At 44.1% G+C, this 5,923-nt stretch overlaps 1 pseudogene; it reads right to left on the bottom strand.

The window, feature by feature from the left end:
• Nucleotides 1-4,619: 4,619 nt before the first annotated feature.
• Nucleotides 4,620-5,499, bottom strand: LOC144686093 (NADH dehydrogenase [ubiquinone] iron-sulfur protein 3, mitochondrial pseudogene; annotated as a pseudogene).
• Nucleotides 5,500-5,923: the final 424 nt, after the last annotated feature.

Here is a 5,923-nt window from a genome sequence, read left to right as displayed (position 1 = left end):
AACAGGACTTTAAACTAGAAAGTGGAGGGGGAGGGAAGGGTAAAACTCCAAGAAGTATGACTAATGGGAACATAGCAGCAGGTTAGCGTGTGGGGAGATGGATTCAACTTCATGGAAAATTATGAAAAAACTGAAAACAAAGGAGAGCCCAGGAGAGGCTGTTAAAGTCCCCAGAACACAAAATAGGACAGAGTGTTTGGAAAGGGCTAGGAATCTAACTTCAAGCACATCAGATAAAGGGACGACAATGAGAAAGCGGATGGAAAATACAGGACTGAAGGTGTTGTATCTGAATGCACGCAGTATACGAAATAAGGTAAATGAGCTTGTGGCGCAGATTGAAATTGACAGGTATGATGCGGTGGGCATCATGGAGACATGGATGCAAGGGGATCAGGACTGGGAGCTAAATATCCAAGGATATACATCCTATCGAAAAGATAGGCAGGTTGGCAGAGGGGGTGGAGTTGCTTTGTTAGTAAGAAATGAAATTAAATCGATAGCAAGAAATGACTTAGGGTCAGGTGATGTAGAATCTGTGTGGGTAGAGTTGAGGAACCGCAAAGGTAAAAAAACCATAATGGGAGTTATGTACAGGCCTCCGAACTGTAGCCAGGATGTGGGGCACAAGATACACCAGGAGATAGAAAAGGCTTTAAGAAAGGCAAGGTTACAGTGATCATGGGGGATTTCAATATGCAGGTAGACTGGGAAAATCAGGTTGGTAGTGGATCCCAAGAAAAGGAATTTGTGGAATGTCTCCGAGATGGCTTTTTGGAGCAGCTTGTGGTGGAGCCCACTAGGGAACAGGCAATTCTAGATTTAGTGATGTGTAATGAGGCAGATTTGATAAGGGAGCTTAAGGTGAAGGAACCCTTAGGAGGAAGTGACCATAATATGATAGAATTTACCCTGCAATTTGAGAGGAAAAAGCTGGAATCAGATGTAACGGTATTACAGTTGAATAAAGGCAACTACAGAGGCATGAGGGAGGAGCTGGCCAGAATTGACTGGGAGATGAGCCTAGCAGGAAAGACAGTGGAACAGCAATGGCAGGAGTTTCTGGGAGTAATTTGGGAGACACAGCAAAAATTCATCCCTAGGAAGAAGAAGCATACTAAAGGGAGGACGAGGCAACCATGGCTGACAAGGGAAGTCAGGGACAGCATAAAAGCTAAAGAAAAAGCATACAATGCGGCGAAGAGCAGTGGGAAACCAGGGGATTGGGAAGCCTATAAAGACCAACAGAAGACAACTAAAAAAGAAATAAGGAGGGAGAAGATTAAATATGAGGGTAAACTAGCCAGTAATATAAAAGAACATTGCAAGAGTTTTTTTAGATATATAAAGGGTAAGAGAGAGGCAAAAGTGGACATTGGGCCACTGGAAAATGACGCTAGAGAAGTAGTAGTGGGGAACAAAGAAATGGAGGAGGAACTGAATAGGTACTTTGCGTCAGTCTTCATGGTGGAAGACACGAGTAACATCCCCAAAGTTCAAGAGAGTCGGGGTGCAGAGGTGAGTATGGCAGCCATTACCAAGGAGAAGGTGCTAGGAAAATTGAAAGGTCTGAAGGTGGATAAATCACCTGGGCCAGATGGATTACACCCCAGAGTTCTGAAGGAGATAGCTGAAGAGATGGTGGAGGTGTTAGTGGTGATCTTTCAGGAATCACTGGAGTCAGGGAGGGCCCCAGAGGACTGGAAAATCAGTAATGTAACCCCCCTGTTTAAGAAGGGAGTGAGGCAAAAGATGGGAAATTACAGGCTGATTAGCCTGACCTCGGTCGTTGGTAAGATTTTAGAGTCCATTATTAAGGATGAGATTTCAGAATACTTGGAAGTGCATGACAAAATAGGGCAAAGTCAGCATGGTTTCATCAAGGGGAGGTCATGCCTGACAAATCTGTTAGAATTCTTTGAGGAGGTAATGAGTAGGTTAGACAAAGGAGAGCCAATGGATGTTATCTACTTGGACTTCCAGAAGGCCTTTGACAAGGTGCCGCACAGGAGGCTGCTCAGTAAGATAAGAGCCCATGGAGGCAGAGAGTGGGGATAAGGGGGTCCTTCTCAGGATGGCAGCCGGTGACTAGTGGAGTTCCGCAAGGGTCAGTGTTGGGACCATCACTTTTCACTTTATACATCAATGATTTAGATGAAGGAACTGAGGGCATCCTGGCTAAGTTTGCAGATGATACAAAGATAGGTGGAGGGACAGGTAGTATTGAGGAGGCGGGGAGGCTGCAGAAGGATTTGGACAGGTTAGGAGAATGGGCAAAGAAGTGGCAGATGGAATACAACGTGGGGAAGTGTGAGGTCATGCACTTTGGTAGGAAGAATAGAGGCATAGACTATTTTCTAAATGGGGAGAGAATTCAGAAATCTGGAGTGCAAAGGGACTTGGGAGTCCTAGTCCAGGATTCTCTTAAGGTTAACTTGCAGGTTGAGTTGGTAGTTAGGAAGGCAAATGCAATATTGGCATTTATTTCGAGAGGACTAGAATATAAAAGCAGGGATGTGTTTCTGAGGCTTTATAAGGCTCTGGTCAGACCACATTTAGAATATTGAGAGCAATTTTGGGCCCCATATCTCAGGAAGGATGTTCTAGCCCTGGAGAGGGTCCAGAGGAGGTTCACGAGAACGATCCCAGGAATGAAAGGCTTAACATATGAGGAACGTTTGAGGACTCTGGGTTTATACTCGATGGAGTTTAGAAGGATATGGGGGGATCTGATTGAAACTTAGAGAATACTGAAAGGCCTGGATAGAGTGGACGTGGGGAAGATGTTTCCATTAGTAGGAGAGACTAGGACCCGAGGGCACAGCCTCAGAGTAAAGGGAAGACCTTTTAGAACAGAGATGAGGAGAAACTTCTTTAGCCAGAGAGTGGTGAATCTATGGAATTCATTGCCACAGAAGGCTGGAGGCTAGGTCATTGAGTGTATTTAGGACCGAGATAGATAGGTTCTTGATTGGTAAGGGGATCAAAGGTTACGGGGAGAAGGATGGAGAATGGGGTTGAGAAACATATCAGCCATGATTGAATGGCGGAGCAGACTCGATGGGCCGAATGGCTTAATTTCTGCTCCTATGTCTTATGGGATGTTAGGAATTCCAGGTAGGTAGATTCAGCAGGACCTTGTTAACATTTTTTAAATTCTATTTCCTGCTCAGCAGCCGGCTGACATGTGGGAAAGCCTAGGAGAGAAAGCTGCAGACAGAAACCATTAGGCATGGTCCCTCCGATTAGCAGAGATCCTGGGTCATAATGGGAGAGGACAGCCATGATCCCAGGTTATAAGGGCTTTTTGGAGAGGCAATCAGGAGGGAGAGAATGGAGCATAAGCCTTGTGATCACTGGGGGAAGGTCAGCAGATTGAAGGACCATGCGGGTCCACCTGGTTCACAAACAGCATTGGAGAAGCACTTACATGCTGGATCCAGCTGGTCCCATCTTCATTCAGCTGCCAGGCTTCCTGAATCGCAGCCAGCATTATAAACCAGGTTCCCATCAGCACAGTGGGATCCTTATTTAAATATGATTATGAGCTCTTCTACTTTTTCACAGCAGGACAAAGAACATGAGACAATATGATATAAAAGCAAAACATTGTGGATGCTGGAAATCTGAAACAAAAGCAGAAAATGCTGGAAAAGCTCAGCAGGTCTAGCAGTATCTGTGGAGAGAGAAACAAAGTTAACGTTTCGAGCTCGGATGACCCTTCAGAGAAGTTGAAGCTGAGTTTCTCCAGCATTTTCTGTTTTTGTTGAACATGAGACTATGTTTACTCCCTGACCCTTACCTACCCGTCGTGGGAGAGATAAAATTCCTTGCATTATATTTTGTCTCACTGTCATCCATTGGGATTTTACTCCCAAAGGCTTTTTTTTACACAAAGCGTGTGCTCACCTCCAGTGTCTGGTATGTTTGTTTGTTAAATTTCGCAAGTTAATTATTTGCTTATCGCTGTCGGTCACTTGAACCCTCTTTTTTGCCAAGAGTCCTGCCTACAGAAGATTTAATAATCAGAACATCATGAAAGGCTTGATTAAACCTTGTTTTTCTTTATTTGCTTGTAATCAGTCACATGCAGAGCCACAAAGAGATGCTCCACAGTTCAATGAAGTTCAGCTCCTCTCACCCCACTATTAAATTGGAGGCATGGAGGAGCGGGGGTGGGGGTTGGGGAACGCTGCTCCATGATCAGGAAATCTGGAGGAATGCATTTCCCTCAGGGTCTGCTGAATTTAACAGCAGGGCTGCTTAACATTTTTTTTTGCATTTCTTGGCTGCAGCCAGCAAGATAGAGAAATTAGCTGTCAGGCAGAAAGACCTGCATCACAAGGCTGCAGCTCGGGAGTGGAGAAGAGGAAGCGAGTGTTCGTGGGTTGAGGTCATGGTTCAACTGGAAGGTGGGCGATATCGGAAGGTTGGAGACACAATGGGGGAAGAGATTAGTTGTCAATGTATCAGTAATTACATTTTTTTATACCTTATAACAGTAATTTATTTACATAAATTTCACACAAACCATTAGGTTGTACAGAAAACAGCTATTTTTAGGTCCACATTAAAATTGACATTAAGTCAAGATTTTCCCAAAAGATTCAGCTGTCTCTTCATTTAGATATTTCCTCTCCTGCCTCAAGTGTGGGTAGTTCAATTGGCTCACGATGCTCCCCATGGACTGTTGAAGTCAAATTTGCAGAATTCCTGGGCAAGTTCAACAGGCTCAGCTACAACACGTTTTTCCTCATTGGTGGGAAGTCTTTGCAAAAAGGATGGCCTTCAAATCCATAGTCTGTGAGGATTAGTGTTAGACCTGGATGGTCAGCAAAAAATACGCCAAACATATCCTAAATCTTTCTCTCATACCAGTTTGCAGCCTGGAATCCAGTGGCGTCAGTGTAAGTCTTCATACGGATATGCGAATTAAACTGCAGTGAAAGCAGGTTATATACAATCTCAAATCTAAATGGACGAGAAGGGATATCCACTGCAGTCTCATCCACAAGAGATTTGAACTGGGCATTGGTGTGATCCCACAGGAATATCAGCACTGGTATTATGTCATCAGGATGGATAAAAATCTCCAATTCATTGAAACATGTCACTTGCACCTGTTGGATGTATTTGAGAAGAATTTCAGCAACATATTCACCAAATGCAGGGAGCTGGTTGTGCTGTAGTTCATTCCTTGGTCGGATACTAGGTCAAGCCTCAGAAACAGATCCCTCAAACCTAGTGTGTGATGCTAAGACACGACAGCCAGGAGCCAGGTTCCGGAAAATTCTCTGGAATCTGGCCTGAGCCAGACTCACGAGCCTGGCTGCCATGGTAACGGAACCAGCAAACCATATTGGACCTTGACGATCTTCTTGTTGATTGGCAATTAGATTGTTAAAGACAACAGCTTGTTAAAACAGGTGATGGACATTGGTTTACCCATCAAAACACAATAAATGGGTACAGCTGTAAAACTCTGGTGCGGAAGGGACTGGAAAAGTACGGAAGGGACTGGAAAAATCTGCCGCACTGAAGAGCTGTCTTGAGAATAAACCAGCTTGAGGTAAACTACCAGCTTTGGATTCATTCTTCCATGAAACACTTATTGTAGGTAACATAAGCGACACATCAGAGAGACCGTGGACGCATTGGATAGATACTAGGGGAGGTGGTGGCATTGTGATAATGTCACTGGACCAGCAATCCAAAGGTCCATGTTAATGCCTTGAGGACATGAGTTCAAATCCCACCATGGAAACTGATGAAATTTAAATTCAATTTTTAAAAAAATGTGGAATTGAAATGTAATCTCAGTAATGGTAACCATGACTGATTTGTCATACAAACCCATCTAGCTCTGAAACTTACAAAATCCTTACAGAGCATGATAGGGTAGATGTAGATACGTTTCTCTTGG

Source organism: Cetorhinus maximus, chromosome 10, assembly GCF_964194155.1.
Source record: "Cetorhinus maximus chromosome 10, sCetMax3.hap1.1, whole genome shotgun sequence".
Lineage (NCBI taxonomy): Eukaryota > Metazoa > Chordata > Chondrichthyes > Lamniformes > Cetorhinidae > Cetorhinus > Cetorhinus maximus.
The sequence above is the reverse complement of the archived record's forward strand: the minus strand, read 5'-3'. Positions and strand labels throughout refer to the sequence as shown.